This window comes from Pecten maximus, chromosome 1 (genome assembly GCF_902652985.1).
Source record: "Pecten maximus chromosome 1, xPecMax1.1, whole genome shotgun sequence".
In the NCBI taxonomy this organism is placed as follows: domain Eukaryota; kingdom Metazoa; phylum Mollusca; class Bivalvia; order Pectinida; family Pectinidae; genus Pecten; species Pecten maximus.
The window spans coordinates 43,824,988-43,837,103 of NC_047015.1; the positions used below are offsets into that span (position 1 = coordinate 43,824,988).

Genomic DNA, 12,116 nt, shown 5'->3' on the forward strand with positions numbered 1-12,116 from the left:
TTGTACTGTTGTTTCCTGTTTTGTTTATATGTGTTAACCATTGTGATGTACTGTTGTTTCCTGTTTTGTTTGTTTATATGTATTTACCATTGTGATGTACTATTGTTTTTCCTTTTGTTTGTTTATATGTATTTACCATTGTGATGTACTATTGTTTCCCCTTTTGTTTGTTTATATGTGTTTACCATCGTGATGTTCTATTGTTTCCTGTTTTGTTTGTTTATATGTGTTTACCATTGTGTTGTACTGTTGTTTCCTGTTTTGTTTATATGTGTTAACCATTGTGATGTACTGTTGTTTCCTGTTTTGTTTGTTTATATGTATTTACCATTGTGATGTACTATTGTTTTTCCTTTTGTTTGTTTATATGTGTTTACCATTGTGATGTACTATTGTTTCCCCCTTTTGTTTGTTTATATGTGTTTACCATCGTGATGTTCTATTGTTTCCTGTTTTGTTTGTTTATATGTGTTTACCATTGTGATGTACTATTGTTTCCTGTTTTGTTTATATGTGTTAACCATTGTGATGTACTGTTGTTTCCTGTTTTGTTTGTTTATATGTATTTACCATTGTGATGTACTATTGTTTTTCCTTTTGTTTGTTTATATGTGTTTACCATTGTGATGTACTATTGTTTCCTGTTTTGTTTGTTTATATGTATTTACCATTGTGATGTACTATTGTTTCCTGTTTTGTTTGTTTATATGTGTTTACCATTGTGATGTACTATTGTTTCCTGTTTTGTTTGTTTATATGTGTTTACCATTGTGATGTACTATTGTTTCCTGTTTTGTTTGTTTATATGTATTTACCATTGTGATGTACTATTGTTTCCCCCTTTTGTTTGTTTATATGTGTTTACCATTGTGATGTACTATTGTTTTCCTCTTTTGTTTGTTTATATGTGTTAACCATTGTGATGTACTATTGTTTCCCCCTTTTGTTTGTTTATATGTGTTTACCATCGTGATGTACTATTGTTTCCCCCTTTTGTTTGTTTATATGTATTTACCATTGTGATGTTCTATTGTTTCCTGTTTTGTTTGTTTATATGTGTTTACCATTGTGATGTACTATTGTTTCCTGTTTTGTTTGTTTATATGTATTTACCATTGTGATGTACTATTGTTTCCCCCTTTTGTTTGTTTATATATGTTTACCATTGTGATGTTCTATTGTTTCCTGTTTTGTTTGTTTATATGTATTTACCATTGTGATGTTCTATTGTTTCCTGTTTTGTTTGTTTATATGTGTTTACCATTGTGATGTACTGTTGTTTCCTGTTTTGTTTGTTTATATGTGTTTACCATTGTGATGTACTGTTGTTACGCCCTTTTGTTTGTTTATATGTGTTTACCATTGTGTTGTACTGTTGTTTCCCCCCTTTGTTTGTTTATATGTTTACCATTGTGATGTACTATTGTTTCCTGTTTTGTTTGTTTATATGTGTTAACCATTGTGATGTACTATTGTTTCCCCCTTTTGTTTGTTTATATGTATTTACCATTGTGATGTACTATTGTTTCCCCCTTTTGTTTGTTTATATATGTTTACCATTGTGATGTTCTATTGTTTCCTGTTTTGTTTGTTTATATATGTTTACCATTGTGATGTACTATTGTTTCCCCCTTTTGTTTGTTTATATGTGTTTACCATTGTGATGTACTATTGTTTTCCCCTTTTGTTTGTTTATATGTGTTTACCATTGTGTTGTACTGTTGTTTTCCCCTTTTGTTTGTTTATATGTGTTTACCATTGTGTTGTACTGTTGTTTTCCCCTTTTGTTTGTTTATATGTGTTTACCATTGTGTTGTACTGTTGTTTCCCCCTTTTGTTTGTTTATATGTGTTAACCATTGTGATGTACTATTGTTTCCTGTTTTGTTTGTTTATATGTGTTTACCATTGTGATGTACTATTGTTTCCTGTTTTGTTTGTCTATATATGTTTACCATTGTGATGTACTATTGTTTCCCCCTTTTGTTTGTTTATATGTGTTTACCATTGTGATGTACTATTGTTTTCCCCTTTTGTTTGTTTATATGTGTTTACCATTGTGTTGTACTGTTGTTTTCCCCTTTTGTTTGTTTATATGTGTTTACCATTGTGTTGTACTGTTGTTTCCCCCTTTTGTTTGTTTATATGTGTTAACCATTGTGATGTACTGTTGTTTCCTGTTTTGTTTGTTTATATGTATTTACCATTGTGATGTACTGTTATTATTATTATTTTTGTTTGTTGTTACGTTTTTACCATTGTATACATCGCCAACTAGAGCCATTGCCTATAGATGTACATATTCAGTTGACCACACCGAACATCGACCAGAAACCAGATCGGCGGACATTTGGTTTTGGTCAGATCCTTGTATGGTGCTGAGATTGATGACAGCCGCTCGGTTTGATGTATTTACATTGTAATTGGATAACCAAACCGACACTTGTACACCGACTCTTGTGTTTTATACGGTCTCATTTCCATTACCTAATTATGAACATGTTATTGGTGGTGTGTGATGTTCCCGTTGCGTGCGTTGCCAGATAACGCCCATGATCTCGTCACCTCGGCTCCGGAGTCGCGGTACCGGGGTGGTTCTCAATCTTCATTCTCAGTAACTTCATTCATGCGGTCGTAAAACGGTTGACTTAAAAGATGAGATCTTGCTCGTCTGTTTGTAAATCATGTCAACCTACAATTATATTCTACGTTGTGGGTTGTATCTTTTGTTGCCGTAAGGGCGTTTGCGACCATTCGAAACCAAGCAAACATGATCAGAACACTGTGTTCGATTAAGTACAGGTTCCGTACGTAATCAGTCACAACAAATATCAAGAGAAAGCATAACAGCTTCCTTCTTTGTAGTTTCTTGCCTCCATCGACCATGCACGTTTATGAGCATCTATGGAGGTAGTGGCATACACGTGTGAGCCGTACTGTTATCAGTTTGCAGTTAAGAACCATAGTATACAATATATGATATATGCTCTACATGTATATATATATACTTGGAATCAATACTTCTATTTTGAAATTGTACAAATGACGTTCAGTTATGTTAATTTATCAAATTGATATCTGATACTTGAAATCACATCTTAGCTGATCATGCATCTATATACATGTATAATCTTGGACAGAAACGTGACTATACTTCTGTATATTATCTAAAATGATATAAACCTGAACCAAATCGGGGAAACAGGTTGTATATCTCGTCAGAAATATTCACGTTTTCAACTAAATGCATGTATTTCTGTATTCTCATAACATCATAGTGATCTATTATTGCAAAAAAAACTTCCATAATCACAAACTATAATAATAGTTGATATGCTCGACAATCGAGCGCAAGAATCATACCTAGGCACATATACAAAATATTTGCAATACTCCAAAGGTTGTTTTAAAGCAACAGAAGTTGGTAGGTTATGATATATTTAAAGCAACAGAAGTTGGTAGGTTATGATATATTTAAGTAAATGATAGCATGTGTATGAATGGTCCCTTCTCATCAGTATGTGATTTGAATATTCGCGAGTAAGGTCATTGATGCTAAGTTGTATATGTTAAGTAGGTATTGTCATTGCTAGAGTAAGGTCAATGACATGTTGTCGTAAGGACAATAGGATTGTATTGTGATCATTAGTAACTAATTAGGCGCTTTGATTATTTCATTAACGAGATATGAATAATTTAATAAGTTTAAAAAGGGTACGTTACATGATACCTGTGAACTCGCTGACTTCAGGGAAATAGCATGAACCTCATTTGCTTTATTCAGATTGGCTGGAGAATACTGATGTTGATGGCCCCTTTCCTGTCATGTAGTAAAAATACCTTTTTAGCTAATCTTTGTGAAAAATATCAAAACCTATAGTGACTATTGACATTTATTTGCTGTAAATTCCTCTCAAATTAATAGAATGTATTGTTATCAAAATCGATTCGCTTGTCATTACACCCAGAGTTCATCAACTCTATTTCCAGATCTTGATGTCTGCTCATCCGTTAAACTATGGGGATACGGTGTGATCTAGACTAAGTGTTTTCATTCGCATCCTGAAACGGCATACCCTGTTGACGTGTAAAACATGAAGGTTGCCGACTTTTTTTGTAAATTTGTGACGTATACACAAAGTACGTGAATGTGACACTCGATAACCTTCTCATATGTCGGTTGCGTAATTACCAATTTCAATTTAAGGATAAGCTTTGGAGATTCTCTAATCAATGGCGGTCATATACAAGTTAAGCTCGGCTTAGTCTTCATTTTAAAAATAGACATTCACATCCCTCATTGCCGATAAGCAGTGCTCGTACCGTTTCCACGTGTATGTCGTAATGGTTATGCACCACGGGAATAAAAGGCAAAAACTGTAACATTTTTGCAATATTAAAACGTATCAACAAAATAAATACAGTACATTCGGGATGTAAAGTGTAGCATTTTAAACTCATCTTTCTTGGCATGGCGTCGCTGTTGTATCAGAAATGTTGTAGAATCGGTAGCGGATAATTAGACACTGCCCTCCTCCCATAGTTCTGTAATCTCATAGTCACATTCCATACTCTCAATTTCAGATACAATTTCAAGCATGTTGTGTTTTTCATCTAAAACATAGTTTATATCATATAATGGAAATTTAAACGTCCATCTTACCGCAGTGATCCTTTAAATCAAAGTATAACGGAGCTTGCTAGCCATATGTTTGCGTTATTATTCGCCCTAAAGAAATGTACACTATACCATCACAATTATATCACCAGTCTCTATGTGTTCTTATGTTTGCTATAAGGATTTAGTCATAGTTTCTTATTTCATTATTGAAATAATGACAATGACGGAATATAATCAATTAGCTTGTCACACTAAAAGACACACAAGTCTTTTACCTTTAAATATGAATTTATTAAAAACACATTATGTATAATAGAATACGTCTATAAAACTGCATTATAATACCATCTTTCTCTTTCAAACATAAAAGACCACAGCCGCTAATTCAAATGATTTAGTGTTTTCATTTGTTCTAGTCAATTAGTCTTCCCGATATTCTGAATCCCTGCCGTTGTATTTGTTGACCTAGAATTTATTTTAGATCAGCTTTTTATATTGTGACCTCCGACTGCTGTCATACACCTAACTCGGATCTTAGTAAATATACACAAATTAAGTACGCCTGTACTAAGATTTGTCTGAGACGGCGACTTAGTCAACCACACCCCCCATGTGTATTCTTGATGTAAGTAATTTAACTATATGTAGAGCAGTAACTTTATAGAAGGCCCCTGTATGTTACATTATTCCATCTAATTGAACCTTGTAACGTTTTATTAAGTTCCTCTCCCTTCTCCCATGGGTAAAATTAACTAGTTGATTGCCCGCTCCTAACAGACGGTAACAAAACTACTTCTAGCATTCAGTAGAGTACTAGAGAAGGCACTCGTCAGTTCCATCGGTATACAATTAATTGTATAAATGTGGATGGGTCGTCTGTTTGACGGACCTGCTTCTTCCTATTGTCACCAATGGATAAAACGTGTTAGTCCTGTCAAATACAAAATGGCAGTCAATATCTAATTTGACGACGTGCAACAGGCCACGATGTCTGCTAAAGAATATGGACAATTCCTTGGCTGCCAGAAACTCAATTACAAGAGTCTCTTCTTTACTTGGCACCGGAGGCAATAATTCTTCATTTATAGAAATCAGGCTGAATGGGTACACTGGAGAGCGATGAAGTGTCGCTCCTCTTCTGCAGTGTCCGATATGGAAATCGGGTTCCCGGAATAATGTAGGAATCCATGGGAACTAAAGGCAACATTAGCCTATAGTGGGTGCCATTACACCATCTCTTCGGCTACTGTCGATTAAGTTGGGGTTTATCTTAAAATCCCTGTCTTATCAGTATTGTATAACATGGCCTCCGTTTACTTCTTCGCTAAAAACCTCTTATCTTTCACCGATTGTCTTAAGCAGAGCAAGTTGACCAAGTTTACTTTACCCTGTAGTATTGCAGCAAGTTTTAATCTCTTTTGCAATAAAAGCAAGATGATTTTCTGGCATCGCTTCCATGTCTAATGTTTGTATAATTGTGTATAAGCCCCTTACACACCTTAGTTTGGCAGACACAAATACATGGTTCGAACATGACGTTGATGTGCTTATTTTAAAAGTAATGAAATAAAGTTGTATATGAACTCCTTTTAATGAATCTATTTTAGTGCATGAATGTATAGAACGTGTTAAGATCTGTCATTGTTCACATCAAATCAATTAAAGGCACAGTGTGTAGCTCCGGGAGGAGAGGAATGACCGGTCAGGCCACATGTTGGGCCATGTAAGGCGAGAGTGATAATTATCATTAGTGGCGGCTGTCCATACAAAAGACATATATATATATATAACATTTACATCTCAATTGTTGGGAAATATCTAACGTTTATTCATTATTAGGTATATACTTATCTATTGCTTACTGGGAAAGTGTTGTTCACATGTACACTTACATTTGTTGAGCTGAGGACAACAGTTTGTCAAGGAATCTGTTCAGTCATCATTTCCTTTGGAAGCTTAAGGACCGTCTGTGAGGCCAGGGCTTCTCGGGTTTAAGTAAGGTTAGAATATTTCAATATATTTCTCTGATGTAAATCCTATATCTGCTGCGTTAGACATGAGAACATACTACATCGTAAATGGGTCAGTCCAAAATCTAAAACTTTATTATTATTGTTATTATTTACTTTCTTAATTATTTACTATTTTATTTAGTGACCACAACAAACCTAGAGTCAATGACAAAGTTTAAATATATTTGGTGAAGAAAATAATATAATGTATGTATATTTCATTCACATAAATACAGATTAATGATCAAAGATAATGAAGGACCATGGCGATGGTCTCAGCAAGCGGTGAACTAGTCTTAGCAAGGTCTTACATTTAGTATATCTTATATATTCCAATTCCTACCTTTAGATGCAATTATATAAGGCAGAAAGACTTTATTGGATAGGAATTAATCATACCGAACACGTGCCACATTCTGCAGAAATAGTATAACAATGGAGACCTCTCTGGACTCTTCTATTCTTTAACTACAATTTATTACATATTTTATTGTTGTCGTTTTAAAACGGACTTTATGGTTCACATAAATTAAAATAAGTAAATGTTTACCACAAACTGTCATAACCCTTGTAGCCTGGTGGCATTTTTTTGTCTTGTCGGTCATCTCCTAGTGTTCCGTAATGTTCAGCGCCACCTAGCGGCATTCCAGGTAGCGTTAGCTCTGCAGGCCAGGATACCATGTTGTATAACGAGCGCGGTCAGTGAATCGTGTGGTCAGGACATGAAACCTCCTCCGGACACGACTGATGAGCTGTCTATTTCAGAATAGATTATAATATGACTGGATAGTCCACGTGTTCCTCACGTTCATCAATCAATTATTACATTATGTAGCATGGGAATACACCAAGTTTAAATGGACTCGTTATCTTGGAATGACCGCGGCTCCTCAGCCCCACGTAGCAACCTCGCTGGTTCTGGTCGTTTGTGTTTGACTTAAGTTGGCAGGTTTTGGTGTACGACACATTCAAAATTAACTCTTATTGTTGAAATGCATTGGTAAAAATGTACGAATGGAATTGATTTTACCGATGAGAACTTGTCAGTGGAATTCAATTTGGCAAAACTGGACAGAAGATGTACTTTCCATATTAAACAAGGTTTGGCCATTAGGAGGTAGCCGATAGCATTAACATTGACAAAAGATCGAGGACGAATCCGTGACATGAGTACCCGATATTGATTTTAAATGCAAACGTCTATACATAGTGTCGAGGAAGATACACCGTCGACTGTCATTTAATTAAAACTTCCATTTGTACATGTTGCAACAATAGATGTCCTAGATACCAGGTATGCTGACTCAATTTCGTGCAAGATTCCCCAAAAATATTCTGTCGATATTCTGATGTGTAATTGCAGCGCACAAGGAAATTAATTAAAACAAATAATTACAAATGTTAGCTAGCACTCATAATTCATTGATTGTTGCATTGAATTGTTTTAGCACTCTAACCTGGATTGCAACTTCCCACAGCAGCATACCTCTGTCACACTTTATACTTGCTGATAATTTATACCCGCTCCAGAGTGTTAAGTCAAGCGCAGTGTATATGACAATTATTGAGTGCGTGTGCTGTAGTCTATCTGGAGGAACGTCATCGTCCGTCTTTGGCTTAGCATTTAGTAGAGGAGTCTTGTGATATAGAGACACACATCTAATATACGATATCGATATGAAATATATCAGGCGCTGGTAAAGTACCATGTGAAATACTTCCGGTTGTTTGGACGCAAGGTTACTATATATATGTGCATAGCGTTGTGGCGTGTGGCAGTAGCAATCATTTAACTCTCTTCGAACTTTGAAGACTGGAGTAAATTGATAACACTATCTCATACAGACGTTGTAAGTATAATCTATCTTATATCTTTATTGAATTATGGTAAGATATTGATCCAGTCAGGGAGTTACGATATTTACGTCTCTGCTATGTTTGTAAGTGAAATGAAAGTGCTGTCCATTGATGATAGAATTACAAATCAAACTACTACATGTACGTAGGAGAGCCATTTCAACTCCCCGTGTACAGTTGCATCAACACTCTAGGCCAACACTCTTTGTATCTACACTCTAGGCCAACACTCTAGGCCAAAACTCTAGGCCAACACTCTTTGTATCTACACTCTAGGCCAACACTCTAGGACAACACTCTAGGCCAACACTCTTTGTATCTACACTCTATGCCAACACTCTAGGCCAACACTCTTTGTATCTACACTCTAGGCCAACACTCTAGGCCAACACTCTTTGTATCGACACTCTAGGCCAACACTCTAAGCCAACACTCTTTGTATCTACACTCTAGGCCACCACTATAGGACAATGCTCTAGGCCCTTACCTTCACTGACAAGTCTTAGAAGGACGATTCCGTTTAATTAATTTTTGGCTCTACCTACTCTGAATTGGTATAGCAAGGAGCGGTTTGTCTTCTGTACAATGTTTTGATGACAGGATCATGTTAATATTCATACATGGCCGTTTTATTCACTATTTTGTTGACCAATGAAGCCGAAGGAGTAATTCATTTAAGAAAATGGTTACTAAGTTAGAATTAAAAAAAAAATCTCCAAGGCGTTGCCGAAGGGACAGATGGTTAATCAAGACCTCATTTCAGTTATTAAATTGAGGGATAAGAAAGAAAGGTCATTGATCATTCAGCGTACGCAATAAAACTTTGCAGTTTGGCGCATTACGTCTCGACATTCGTCATAAAATTTGAAAAATGAATATAGAAAAATTATTTGGAAACTATTGAGCTGATGTGATAGTTTAAATTATAACATTTCGTACATATTTTGATATTTATTCTTCACAATCTGTCAAATTACAGTATTGTAGAAATATTTCTTACTTTATCAAATAATTCACAGTTTGACGAACGTTGCTGTATACAATATATGCCTATCACCAGCAGGACACATGCTGGTGTTGTCACCTTGTGGTGATGGCTGTTGAAGGTACAGAGTATAATTAGTACATATCCAACTAATCACATGGTTATACATCGGGCAGTCGAAATCGGCATGGAGTTTTCTTATCCTATTTATATCTAGTATTGCGTCCGAAAGAAATTACAACACGCAATCAAAATGCCAATTAGCAGTAGAGTAATCAGCGAGATAGTCATAGTATATAGGATGAGTATTATTAAAAGATGAAAATAGAGGCAAAGACAAAATCATCAACCAGCCTGTTTGTCTTCTGTACAACCTTTGATGACAGGATCATGTTAATATTCATACATGGCCGTTTTATTCACTATTTTGTTGACCAATGAAGCCGAAGGAGTAATTCATTTAAGAAAATGGTTACTAAGATAGAATGCAAAAAAAATTCTCCAAGGCGTTGCCGTAGGGACAGATGGTTAATCAAAACCTCTTTTCAGTTATTAAATTGGGGGATAAGAAAGAAAGGTCATTGATCATTCAGCGTACGCAATAAAACTTTGCAGTTTGGCGCATTACGTCTCGACATTCGTCATAAAATTTGAAAAATGTATATAGAAAAATTGATAATTATTTGGAAACTATTGAGCTGATGTGATAGTTTAAATTATAACATTTCGTACATATTTTGATATTTATTCTTCACAATCTGTCAAATTACAGTATTGTAGAAATATTTCTTACTTTATCAAATAATTCACAGTTTGACGAACGTTGCTGTATACAATATATGCCTATCACCAGCAGGACACATGCTGGTGTTGTCACCTTGTGGTGATGGCTGTTGAAGGTACAGAGTATAATTAGTACATATCCAACTAATCACATGGTTATACATCGGGCAGTCGAAATCGGCATGGAGTTTTCTTATCCTATTTATATCTAGTATTGCGTCCGAAAGAAATTACAACACGCAATCAAAATGCCAATTAGCAGTAGAGTAATCAGCGAGATAGTCATAGTATATAGGATGAGTATTATTAAAAGATGAAAATAGAGGCAAAGACAAAATCATCAACCAGCCTGTCTATCTAAAAGATTTTACAAAAGACACACAAGTCTTTGACCTTTCAATATAAATTGGTTAAAAATCAGCATCACAATATGATAAACAGTGAGTAGGTCTGTAAACGGTACCATGCTACTGTCTTTCGAACATAGCAAACCACAGCCGCTAATACTGAAACATATCGTAAATTACTCTTATCTGGAGGTGTTTATCACAAGTAGGGTATGTTCGTCTAGAATATACATTCATATATATCCAACGATCCACATGGTTACACAAAAATGCATTCTGGGTATTATCGATAATTCACAGTATTGTTTTATTAAAGTATGATATTCTTGTACATGTAAATGCAAAAACTGTATCACTTTTCTGCATTTATTGTATGCTATCCAAAAGAATTAAAAGAGGCTTTACAATTATTTTGTGTCTCCTTTACAATCCTTAGAACACACAAAAACAATGAGTCCAGTCTCCAGCTAGAACATATTCTCAAGAGACTGAGCCAAATCTTCAATAAGAACCCAAGAGACTGTGTCTCGTCCCCAGTTAGAGCAAACAAGACACTGATCCCAGTCTAAAGTTGGAACACAAGAGACTGAGCCCACTGTCCAGGTAGAACACCAGAGACTGAGTCCAGTCTCCAGTTAGAACACGAGAGACAGTCCAGTCTCCAGTTAGAAGAGGCTGGCTCGGCATTGAGCTTAGATGCATTGCTGTTTCTGATCGGTTATCAGCTGCGCGCAATTATTCTCGTAATCCACTGCATAACTGATACACAAACGTAATTATATTTTGTGATGTTTTTTGTCAGTTTAGGATGACCAAGGTCTGTATGAGAAAATATAACTTGCTGTGATGTCGCCACGACAAGCCCGGCCACAAACTTTCTATTACTCTGTTTCTCTTTAGTTTCCTGTATATGAGATATTCAAATACCTTCTGCTTCGTTTCATGTATATTATCTATTTTGTCCTGAAAAGAAATTAAAATTTCACATGAAAATGATTACGAAACTAACTTGTACTTAATTAGATTGCAAATTGTTTGAGGGTTCGTGCTTGTTGTGGCATCAGCAGGAGAACTCCTTTAATTGGATTAGATCAGGCGCATCTAGTCTGGTGCTAAAACTATATTGAAAATTCATTATTACAACGTTATCAAATTAGCTAGCCTATTAAATTCAACATGTGTGTAAGATCACTTGTAAACAATATAATTATCCCCAAAACTTCAATATAAGTATTGTAGATGAGATAAGTTATACTGCTACAGATGTAAGATAGTAATACCCTTTACATTACACGGTAAACATCCTACACGAGACTACCATTGTTGATAGCTATAGACAAGTGTTTCCCATCGATGAATGATAATGATATATTGTCATCAGCCTTTAGAATGACAAAGGTTACTAACTTCCTTCACGGGATATGTATTCATCTTTGATATATATGTCTCTAATCAATGAACAATACTTCAAAAACAAGCATGATATGATGTCTGGTTTCTCAACATAACTAG

The 12,116-nt window shown here is 35.2% G+C and overlaps 1 protein-coding gene across 4 annotated transcripts in view; it reads left to right on the forward strand.

Moving 5' to 3' along the window:
* LOC117334498 (cGMP-dependent protein kinase 1-like) overlaps positions 1-12,116 on the forward strand; it is a 112,535-nt gene that overhangs the window by 32,610 nt on the left and 67,809 nt on the right. Inside the window, exon 1 of one of the 4 annotated variants that reach the window (XM_033894177.1) lies at positions 8,390-8,482. The exons of the other annotated variants lie outside the window; for them this stretch is intronic. The gene's annotated coding sequence lies outside the window, so the exon portion shown is untranslated. Of the gene's footprint in view, positions 1-8,389; positions 8,483-12,116 lie in introns of those variants that run through there. 4 annotated transcript variants of the gene reach the window in all.